We start from the raw sequence: 12,582 nt of genomic DNA on the forward strand, positions 1-12,582 counted from the left end.
TTTGCTTATTACGGTGTCAAAGATCTAGAGAGCCTGGGTGATCCAGAAGGAGCATCCAGCCAGGCTGCTGGAGTCTGTCTGTTCCTCGCCACCGCTCCCTCCCAGCAGAACCCTTCCCGATAGACATTTGCCCCACCGAAGCCACAGATTCAGTCACTGACCTTTGATGTCATTTACGCACCATATGGTGTACTTATAGTGGAAGGAGAAGCAGAACCACACCAAATGTATGAGCACTGAATGCAGCTGTAGAGGTACGGTGACTTTGCAGGATCTACTGTTTTCTGCTGTTTCTCAAACACTAGTTGTTATGTATTATTCCCCATTCCCAAAGATAAAATGGCAAACTACTTTAAAAAGTGAAATACTCCACTGAGTATTGTTGTTGCAAGAATATTTTTAAAAATGTATCAGAAGGGTGGGGATCCCAGAAAACTCTGTATCTTTAATGATGTGAATATGAATGAATGAGAACTTAGGAACACAGCAGTTTTGTATTAGGGATATTCAAGCAGGAAACTCAGTATAATACGTGAAACAGAAAGCATTTTCCCATGTGAAACAAAGAAGAATTCTTTCACAGTTTGTAATCTTCCTCTCTTTACTAAATTCCATGATCAAGTGCATGACTGAATATTACTCTGCATAGGAGATTTTGAGTTTCTTCGTACCATTTACAGGGTAACCAGGAATGCCTTAGGTAGAAATGTGCTACCCTTTTGCTTTTTTATGAGCTGTGGTGGCTCAACAAAAGAATTGGGAACAAATTCTATATCTTCTTTCACACAATGTAAGTTGAGGCTTTCTTCTAGCTAGTTCTAGCTTGACATTTACTTCAAGAAAGTACTTATCTCTGGGAGCATACCAGGAAGGAAACTCTAAAAATACATTTGAGGATCTCGTTAATTTAAAAGTGGGCAACAAAGAACAAGCCTCTACTGATACTTCAGTGCATTCCAGAAATTCGCCCTGCTGGCCAGTTGTGTGTTCCCCATACCAGAAACAGAGAGAGATTATTCCTGGCTTTTATCTTTAAATTTATGGGTCCATTTTCCCTGTAGCTTTCCTGTTACTGCACTTTTCTATAAAGTTCAGAGAGAGACCTTCACCATGTATTTCAAGAGAAGGAAAGCAAAGCCACCCAGTTCTGTCTTAGGAAATATCTGCTGACCTCCAGTTGGCCCAGACGTATGTGCGCAGAAGAAGCAGGGTTTTGCAGCACAGGAAGTCAAATCAATAGAAAGTCTATTCCAGAATTAGCAAACAAAGATCTAACTCATATAAACTTCCGTTCTAGAGGCATTTGTAGAAAGGAAATGGAAATTACTAGACAGCTTTATTGACAGCAGAAGTACTGTTTTCCTTACGGTCTTTGTACGCCACAATCACACATACATGCTGATACGTATACTTCACCCTCTTGCTCACTTACCTGCTTCTGTGTGTGGAAAGAGAAAGACACACATAATAACAGTGTGCTGCAACAGCAATGTGTGAAAGAGTAAACTCTGCGGTCTAGTAACCACTCCATGTCCTGTAGCTAGAAAGCTGGGATCCAGGCAGGCTTGGAGAGCACAGCAGACCTGGGGGAGGCGCGCGATGTGCTCTGCACCTCCCGGACTGACTCGTTACCCTCTGGCAAGGCGCAGCACAGCTCTGACATTCGAAGGAGAGGTTCTGGTCAGCTTTTAAAGAGGCTGATGGTGAGACAATAAAAAATGATCCAAGCACTTAGGTGGCCGCTTCAGGGGTGACTGAATTACTCTCTAGGCTTGATCTCCACTGCACTGAATGAATGTCCACTGAGTATGATGGGACCTTAAATACCTAGAGATTGATTCAGTTGCCTAAACATAGGCATTGAATGCAACTCATGTGAGGTGAGCTAGATTATCCCACCCAGCTTCCCCGTGCCATTCCAGAGGGACGTGGTACTCCCAAGGGTCAGACCTGCGCAGCCCGCATGGGTGGGTGGCTCAGATAACCACAGCTCAGCAGGTGAGCAACTCTGATTGATTGATCCAGAAACATGCAGTCAAGCAGCTGCATCATGACCTTAGCTCACATGCAGATGCTTAAGTTTGGAAGTTGTAAGTTTGAAAAGAATTTGATCAATTCCATATTTTGTTGCAATAAACCATACCCGACACTGCCTGTCTCTGAAGTGTAGCCAGGGAAGTGCCAGAGCACCGTTAGCTGATGATGAGTTCTCATTTCCGTGCCGACTGTGCAGAACTAGATCACATTTACTGAGGTTTTAATGCAACCCAAATGTAGGTGCCACACAGATTTCTGGCATGACTGCTGAGCATTGTGGATAATGGGTTTTATTCATTTTGTAGAGTAGAATGGATATGACATGATATTTTACAGAGACTTAGAGACAAATCCCAGCCCCAAGAAGATTAAATGATGTAAGGAGTTTAAAATGGATTAATTTTTATCACTTGTGGGAACCTTAAGGTGTGTAGCTTTTGCTTCTCTGTTCATTTTCTGCCCAACTAACCCTTATCTTTCTCTGAGAGCTGACACATAACACGCTACCTGTTCCTGGAGAGCAGAAGCTGGTTGCAGCCTGCATTGCCGAAATCCAGTGCATTGAACTGAGTTTTTTAAATGCAAGCCAGGTGGTGGAAGATTGTGGGAAAAGAAGTAAAGCAAAAACTGGACCTTTCATGGAAAACAATCCTGAAAGTGCCTGGGAAAGAACTGCAAATGGGAGCTCTCACATGCTTCAACAGAAATAGCAAGGGTTAGGAGACCAGCAAACATCACAAACCTCTGAGAGCATTCTTCAGGCCTGGAAACTGCAGTCACCCTCACCTTCACAATAACCTTGAGAGAAATTTGCAAACTGGTCACAACTGTAATTTCAGAACATTTTGTATGGAGAAACACACCTTCCACCGAAGCTCAAAGTGACCATGACATAAACTGTAGGACATTCCCACCAAGACTACAGGCACAGACCCAATTACCTTGTGTGTAACTTATCAAAAGCTAAAATTCTATAAGTAAATAAAACAAACCTGGCAATAACTTTCTTTACTTCAGAAATTATTCTTAGAAAAACTCTTGTCTAGCCAGGATTTTAGAGGAAAGTGTTCCGATATTTTTTTTTTTGTCTCTCCATAAATTCTTACCCTCTGAGCAAAATTGTCATGACATTTTTCAGCATCTCCTGTCAACAAAACAGAGAAAACGTGATGCGCCTCTGTGTAGCTACACACCAAAGTGATGGCCCCAGAAGTGGAGTACTGCATACCAAATACTCACATAAAGTTGCTCATAATCAATCCCCAAAGTCATTAACATTTTGAATAATTAATAAATTCAAGAAAACTACAATCTGTTCAAAGACAATCCATGAAAAAAGCCTAAAGACTGCCAAACGAGTTATTCATTGTAAATTATTGCTCTGCTGATGCAGTTACATCACATAAAATGAAGCAGTCAGCCCTTCAAGAACCAAATGTTTCACTACCCTTTCTAATGGGTGGCAAGCAGATTAAATGAAGCACGCAGAGAGAACTGAGAGGAGAAATCTTGCAGTGACGGGAGATTATCCTCAACATATATGGCATTTCATATATCTGGAGCGCTCAGATTCCTTTTAAGTAGAATGCTAAAAAATAAGAAGGTAACACCGGATCTAGGGGGATGCTGAGACCAGAATGAGTGTCAATATGAATTTTCATTAGGCACACCTGGAAGGTCTGAGAATGTGTTGTGTAACCAAGTCTATTAAAATTAAACAGTGTGATAACTGCTGACACAGCAATTGAGCTGCTTATACCAAAGGCGGCCACACAGTTGGTGTGGACCACCACACACTCCCACACAGACCAGTGAACACCAGTTGATTCAGAGGTCACCAGAAGCATTTTTTAAAGAATCTTCAGAGACTGAAAAATAGGCAAGGTTGAAAATTACCACTAGGTTTATAAACTTCTACCACATCCTTTGTGGTATATGAATGATAGGCTTTAATGAAATGTGGCATTTTCTTCCACAATATACTACTGAAAGTATCTGTTACCACAAAGGTAATATCTGAGAAGGTTTCATCCTCCCAGCCTTCTGTTAATAAAACACAGACACTAAGCAGATGTTGCCTTTTAGGTGTAAACCAGAGAAGAGATTCACATTCTTATGGATATTTTTACAGTGCTTTGTCCTACTGTCAGATATGAAATGTGTGCAGGCTGTAAATAAGTAACTCATGACACTTCTTCCCCAGGATCATTTCAGTGTGTTTCTATTATTCACATCAGATTCCAGGCATACCCAGCTATCCTCCCCACGCTGGCTTTATGCATCAGAAAAGTACGTATTTGCAGAGGAGATCAAAGTGTTAGGGGTGGTCAAAGAGGCTTGTCCTCTCTTGACCGCCTGGTGAAGCTAGAGCCCCAGAAAACTCATCTGGCTTCTACTGCGGAGAGAGGGGTGGATGGGGTGGAGGGGTGTTAGGGTAGCAGCTGCCCCTACTTCTTCCATCTCTTCAGTGGCAGCAAACCCATCTCCCAAAGGCTTTTCACAGAATCACAGAATCACAGAATAATAGGGGTTGGAAGGGACCTCTGTGGGTCATCTAGTCCAACCCCCCTGCCGAAGCAGGGTCACCTACAGCAGGCTGCATAGGACCTTGTCCAGGCGGGTCTTGAATATCTCCAGAGAAGGAGACTCCACAACCTCCCTGGGCAGCCTGTTCCAGTGCTCCGTCACCCTCAGAGGGAAGAAGTTCTTCCTCATGTTCAGACGGAACTTCCTGTGCCTCAGTTTGTGCCCATTGCCCCTTGTCCTGTCACTGGGCACCACGGAAAAGAGCTTGGCCCCATCCTCCTGACACCCACCCTTCAGATATTTGTAGGCATTTATAAGGTCCCCTCTCAGCCTTCTCTTGTTCAGGCTGAACAAGCCCAGTTCCCTCAACCTCTCCTCGTAGGGGAGATGCTCCAGTCCCCTCACCATCCTCGTAGCCCTCCGCTGGACTCTCTCCAGTAGCTCTTCATCTTTCTTGAACTGGGGAGCCCAGAACTGGACAGAGTACTCCAGATGAGGCCTCACCAGGGCAGTGTAGAGGGGAAGAACCTCCCTCGTCCTGCTGGCCACACTCTTCTTGATGCACCCCAGGATCCCATTGGCTTTCTTGGCAGCCAGGGCACACTGCTGGCTCATGGTTAACCTGTCGTCCACCAGGACGCCCAGGTCCCTCTCCGCAGAGCTGCTCTCCAGCAGGTCCACCCCAAGCCTGTACTGGTGCATGAGGTTGTTCCTCCCCAGGTGCAGGACCCTGCACTTGCCCTTGTTGAACCTCATCAGTTTCCCCCTAACCTGGTTCACCTTCCATGTGAAGTTTGTCCATAGGCTCATCCCCCCTTCTCCCCTGGGAAATGCCCTGGCCCACGCTCAGACCACCGCTCCTCCATTGTGCCTGTGCTGCTGAGGAGCCTTCAGCGCTCTGCGCTGTTTGACTGGACCACAAAACAGAGTTGGAAGAGGTCCGTAAGAATCCACTTTTGCTTCCAAATCTTTGAAAAAAGTACATTAACATCTACTTTTCATTCCCAAAGTGTAAGTCATCATTTTTTGCAGTGGACTTAACCACTGACTAAGATTTCACCTGGAATAATTTCTCCAGAATAGCATCAAATGTATTAAAACCAAGCAAGAAAGATCCCTGGTTTCTTTCCCATCAAATATCAGTGGTAAATCCTTTTATAAAATTTTGCATGGATGTAAGACAAATGGTTGATTCTTCCAAAGGAAGAGAGCTCTGTCAGGGTTATGCCTCCAAGTGAAGGGAAACTGAAGTCACAACTCAGTGATCTTCATTCCCACTCGCCATGTCTGCTCTGTGTGGACCAGAGGATCTACTGCTATCCACCATGGCTCCCTCCTTGCTGGTATAACCAGATTTCATTCCAAAAGCAACTACTGGGCACAGAGGGGTTGGTGCACACCAACGCAGGGTACCAGCATACAGGCCAGATGTTGTCCATACGTGCACCTCAGCACTGCACTGAGGACCACCCCTTACAGCAGGAGGGACGCAGCTGATGTACCTGTCCTACATTTGGAAGTGGCAGCTGTATAAGATAGTGCACAGAGATAAAGGTGTACTTCAGAAGTCACCAAATCAAGAGATTTCAAAGAGCTCCAGAAACCAGGTTGGGTAGTGAGGAGGAGCAGACAGCACCTGAACACGCTGAAGCCCATTGGTGCTTTAGCATGGGTACTGGTTAGTAAGTTAAATACCTTACTATGGATAAAAAGGAAACCTCTCTACCTTATAGTATTCTCTCTGTTAGCAACTTCCCGCAGCACCTGTCACCACCGGGTAGTAGGTGTCCTCCATGGCCCAGAGACAGCCTAGTGTTGTTGCTGGAGGCTCCAAACATAAACCCTTCCTCTCTGCACATCTCACAGAAAGGGATTTTCCACTCTCCACTGCCCCAACCAGCTTAGCACAGCGATGATAAACTGATATACAAGAAGCCTGAGGTACTCATATGTTCAAGTGTTTCCTTAGATAAACATTTTTGAGGATTTTAAATTATAAGGAAGCCATTTACCAGGCTGTGGTAAAGGAGATATTGGGCTGTTGAAAATAAGCAAATAATCAGGGTAAGAAACATTTTGTTCTGCTGTACATCCCTCTCTTCACACATTGCCAGGAGACGGTAATGAGCAGTGAGTCATGAGTAGAGCCTCACTGGAATGAAAAGGGGCAGAAATAGACCAGAAAGCACACCCTATCCTTTCAAGATCCCCCATCCCATAAATATCCAGATCTTCATTAATTACAGCTTGAATGTAAATTATTGTGATTATTGCAAATTAATGCTGGGAACCAATCCAATAGAGTTGTCCAATAGATGTCACTGAAACACCAAGGCACATAGGCTTTTTCTTGTAATGCCACTGGCAGCCTCATCTCCTTCCATGGCTCCCCAGTATGTACATGCTCCTGGTGAGGCATTTAGCATCATGCCTCCAGCAGCTTTGAGGACTAAAGGCATAGAAGGAATGAGGTGAAGCAATTTTCAAGTTTATTCCAAGTGTAGCAGATCTTCAGAGCCTTAGAAACTGTCATTTGACACTTGGCAAAACCTTTTCCACGGATACAGAGGGCTCGGACAAAACACTAGGAAAAGAGTTGTCTAATAATTATTGAAAGACTAACTCACAGAAAGGTTTCTGCTGCAGTAAAATATCCTTTCTTTGCAGTCTCACCCATGTGGTTGTTGTATGGAAAAAGGCTTGTGTCTAGGGGACAGCAGCAACTACAAAGACCCACCAGAGGCTTTTTTAATTTCCTTTGTCATTAACACTGGCGTTATCCAGCTGAGAGCACTGTAGCTATCTGAGTAACACTGAATGGCAAATCACTCACCAGTTCTGTAGCTCTTGGATGTTAAGTCTCCAGTGAGGTATTCCAGAAGAACTCCAGGTTAACCGAAAGCATCAGCACCCAATGCTTCCCCATCTCTTGCACCCGAGTTCCCCTCTCCGAACTCTGCATTCTTTCACTTCTCCTGCTTTACCAGTGTTTGCACCAACCAGGCCTGTGCCCCTTCTTCTCATCCATGCAAAACAAGCTGCAAGTCCTCAAGCCATCCTCCCCTCCTCGTCCTGAGTTGACCCATGTCTGGCATCCTGAAACAGCAGCACAAGCACAGGCTTCAAAGCGGTGTGTGAGGCTACAGCAGCTGCAATGGCAGCTCTGAGATCTGCCCGAGCCCTTCTGCCAGCAGATGGAGGTGCCTGTGTCACATCTCCAGAAAATCTCCTTCACAGCAAGCTTGGAGAGGTTGTGGCCACTGCTTCCTATTCAAACTCCTCATACAGCACTTGAGCAAGGTCTGGTCAAGTGGAATAGTTGGAAGAGCCACCAGCATGTGGTCTGTGTTTCCTTGCCTGCAGTGAACATCTGGATGTGATCTGAGAGGAACCTCTGCTTCTTAACTCTGGGTAGTGATTGCTCCCACCTCTGACAGGGCAGGCCCAGAAATCCCCCTCTGTAGCTGACCTGCTGGTCACCAGCACAAGCAATCCTAAAACACTATTTTACATTAGCAACCTGACCTGTCCCTGCTCGCTGCGGGGGGGTTGGACTAGATGACCTCTCGGGGTCCCTTCCGACCCCAAACTTTCTATGATTTTATGATTTTTCATCAAGGTTTGCAAATCTCCAGGGAATTAAGAGAACGACGTGAAGAGCCATGCCAGCTTTGACCCACACGCTGGGTTCAGCAGATTGCTAACTGTGAGCAACTGGCGGGTTCATGTCAACATCTGGAGGTCGGTCCTCTTGGCAGGACACAGCCTGACGCATGGCGGATGCAGCACAGACCTGTGCAACCTGCGGCTCACGATGCACCGGGGCTGCCCACACCCAGGCTCTGAGAGCAGGGCTTGATCCAGCTGCCACGCTGGGTCTGGGAATACTCTTCAGCCATCCTAGACAGGCACCCTTGGCGCCACATTCCCAGCTGAGCCACTGTTTGGAGACACAACTGAGAACAACTGGTAACTGAGGCAGCAGAGAAAGGCCGTTCCTCACTAAGTCGGACAAGAATTCTGATTTTTGTCTGTTCTACTCTGTACTGTTGCCTTTCTGAGATGAAGCCCACACCCCCCCGTGCATGCTGGTTGGCCCAAGAGGCCTTCTCCTCCTTGTGGGCTTCTCAGCAGCACATGCTGACCTCAGGCGTGAGGCATCTGCAGGATGAAAGGCTTCAGGTCCTCTCTTGAAAATGAAGAGATGGAAGATCAAGTGCCTATTCCCCTCCGTAGTCCTGCATTTTAAGCTCAGCTGTGTCACTCACAGAGGTGGGCAGAGTATATTTCTTCAGTGCTGCTACTTTTTAAAATGTGTTATAAATGGGGTTTTTAATCTGTTTTTGCCTTCTCATCTTAATTTTATCTTGATTTTGTTCTTTTCATGCACCTTACCTATAAGACTTGCACCGTAGATTCACGATTTTTGGGAAGGCTCAATGTCAAACTTTTGCAGAACTACTTAAAAGCTGATTAAAACCTGGAAAGAGAGACAAGCTGGTTAAACAGCACCCTCCAAAAGTCAGCCATTTGATATGACATAGGAAATTCCGGTTCTTTCAAACCCATGTTGCTTCATCATTTGATCCTCCAATTATCATTATTTTAGTGTTATTAGGGAAAGAAAAATTGTGACCATGGCATGATATGCTTTCAGTGTGATCCAGACACCCATTTACTGCTTCATTGTGTTAATTCCAGTGTTTCTAACAGTTTCATTATGATTATGGGCTATGATAGCATGTACGCACTGCATAGCAAACAGAATTATAACAAATTTGAGTTAAGTCTTTCACTGCACTATTCCAAGTGTTCATTAATCAATATGCTTATCAAGTTGATTTTTTTAATGTGCTTTTATTCTTCTGGCAGCAAGTGCAGTTTACTTGCATAGGGAGTGAAAGATTTATCACTGTCAAATAATGTAAAAGCAAGCGAATGACCTCCATCGCCATAACAGCCAAATAGCCACTTTGGCTCGCAGTCCTTGGTAGGACTGTGATGGAGTGATACATACTATAGCCATGAAGTATATACCTAAGTGCATGATGCGGAACAGGGAGCGCTGGGAGTGCCACACAGAGCTGTTTGTACGTGAAACAACCACCACTGACCTTGCGCTTGGTTGCTTGCTGGATGTCTACAAGCAGATCCTGTCTCTCAGCGTAATGCAATAGAACTTTAAGGCTGCTGTAATTTTCATCTGCATTGAACAAGTGCAGGAAAACCTGCAGAGCTTGAGATTTTTGGGGGTTTCTAATACAAGTAGGTTTTCCCAGAAGAAATAACAGAAGCTTAGTGAATCTCGGGACCACGTCCCCAGACAAATCTCATATTCCTCCTCCGAACTGGAGGGCTGCTGCAAGTACTTTATAGTGGAAAAAATATTAGGTATCGAGAAATCTGCCTCCTATTCCTAGCATTCTTTTCAATTATGTCTGAACTTTTTGAAATCACATTTGAAATTAAAACTCAGTGTGAGGTAGAGATCAGACAGAAAGTACAGTGGAATTGGTTGAAGGTTCTCAAAGAAAAGCAATTGAAAAAGGAGGTAATGTACAAGGCTTAGACAGTCCTAATAAAGGCATCTGAAAAGCACAGTTTAAATAAACAGATAAATGCATGATGTTCTCAATACCAAATTCAGTCCCACTCATCCCATAATAATCAGTTTTCATTTTAATGTAACAAAATGTTTGTAACGCCCCCGCTACTGCCTTTAGTTCCCATGTAACACAAGATCAATTACACTCTTTTCAGACAGATGTTCTTTTACCTCCTATTTTGCTTCAGAAGAAATTGTTAATATCTTTCATACAGGCATACGCTCAGTACTGTTATAATGTTGTTATCTGAAACAGATTACAGAAGCAGGTTCATCAGCTGAGCAATCTTGGCCTCATAATATCTTTTTCAGTCTGGGAGAAAATGGTCTGTTTTATTAATGGTGGCTGTTTACCCACAGTTTTTCTGCAGAAAAAAATAATGTGGCTATATTGCTATCTCTGTGGCAATATACAGTATTTTTTCACAGAGATATTCAAGAAAAAGGACTGTTCTTTATCATTTATTGTATCTCCGTTATCAAGTTAAGCCCCAGCTGAAGTAAAGACCTTGGTGTAATGGATTACAACCATGCAATAGTATCTGTTTCTCATGCATTATACCCACCTGTCACGTATTTTCCCTCTCAGGATAAGTATTGAAAGAATAGATTATGGAGATGCATTCAGTATCTCTGTTCAAAAGGGAGACATATCAAAGAGCAGCTATCCTGTTAAGCAGTTGTTTATTTTGAGCAGATAAAGATGAGTTTGCATCAAAGATATTTCTAGTTTCCTTTGTTCTCGCTCTACTGAGGCAGAGACAATAGCTTCGAGTGGTTTTTACAGTTAACATTGCAAAAGCTTCTGTTTTGGTTGGAAATGTTCATTTGACAGTAGCATTTACTAACATACATTGATGACAAAAAAGAATATAACTGAAGCACTTCAAGAAAATGTATTTTATTTCCTAATAATCAGTGAAAGGTGATGGCCAGATTTCACCAGGCTGCATTCAATTCAAGGTCAAGTTTATAGGGGAAAGACAACGTCAGGCCACTTTTATAGACATTTTGTATGAATATAGCAGTTTCCAACAGTAATCAAAACTGATTTAGGGACAAATATTAAAAAATATTGTAAACAAACACTCCTGTTCTCTTCAATCTGCTAAGTCAAGCTTGTCCTGCTGCTATTTCTCTTTCCCCTAATTTTTGTCACAGTTTCATTGTGTAGATATTTGCAGGAAGGAGAGCTGAGCAAACAGCATTTTCATTCTGGGGTGATTCAAATATTTTCATATTCTGTCCCAAATCAGACTGGAACAAATTTTTATGGTAAGAAAGCACATGAAGAATTCCAGGTGAGAAATGCAGAGGTGTTTGCTGGGTGTGCAGTCATATAACAGCCTGGATTTACTATGGGACTCTGCGGAAGGGATGCTCTGGTGCATGATAACAAGGAAATTTCTTCCAAGGACCTGAAGCACTGAGGCTGTAGCTGGGATTTAGCGAATCCAAATCTATTCTATTTCAGTTCTCTCAGTGCAACAAGTTTGCAAATGTAATGTTTTCTTGTGAAAACCTGCCATTTTGCAGGACTTTATTAATGGTTAAAGCCATGTTTTTCTGGGAAAATCCCTAATCAGGTCCAGAAGCAAGTGGGTCATAGAGCTGTATACTGACATATTACAGGTTAAGTACACACTTGCCCAGGCGATGAATAGTGTGTGACTCCCCTCAGCACTGGCAGCCACTCAGCAAGGTGAGAAGCTGATGTTTCAGCCTGAGAACTCCTGTCATTCACTCTATCAGATAAGGCAATTGGCACAATAAAACAATCTGGGAGATTTCACCAAGGGAATTTGAGGAAATCATGATACACTCATCAATTTTTTCTGAAAAATGAAAGGCTAAATCTGTCACCAAATATATGTTACTGTTATTCTTTCCATTGTTTTGGATATTAAATAATTTCCCTTACAAGATATCAAGGATATCATTAAACTCCCTTCCACAACAGAGGTTGCTCTTCTTCAGCTCATTCAACTGTTTTTGTATTATCATTTAGGAATTCCAACACAAATATTTAGCCATAAGGAAATGCTGCAAGCCAAATATGACTTGTGTGCAAAATGCTTCAATTTAAAATAGAAACAGTCCTCCTTTGACAAGGTTAGATGCAACTTTTAACACTCTAAGGATGCCAGCAGAAAAAAAAAAAAAAGAAAAAGAAACAGAAATAAAAAGCCAGGAGCCAAAAGACCCATATGGAGTTAACAATGCCCTTTAAAACCTCAGCAGAGGGCAGAGATGCACATTTTTAAAATAGTTAAGCCGGAGCGCGCATATCCATGTGAGCGCCTTGTGAAATTGGGGCTGGCTTTCTCAAACCTGGGAGAAACTTCAGTGAGCCCCGCAGGGGAGGGGGCCATAGCTCAGGTTTGTGGAGTGGGACACAGCAGTTGCCTTGCTTC

This window comes from Opisthocomus hoazin, chromosome 8 (assembly GCF_030867145.1).
Source record: "Opisthocomus hoazin isolate bOpiHoa1 chromosome 8, bOpiHoa1.hap1, whole genome shotgun sequence".
In the NCBI taxonomy this organism is placed as follows: domain Eukaryota; kingdom Metazoa; phylum Chordata; class Aves; order Opisthocomiformes; family Opisthocomidae; genus Opisthocomus; species Opisthocomus hoazin.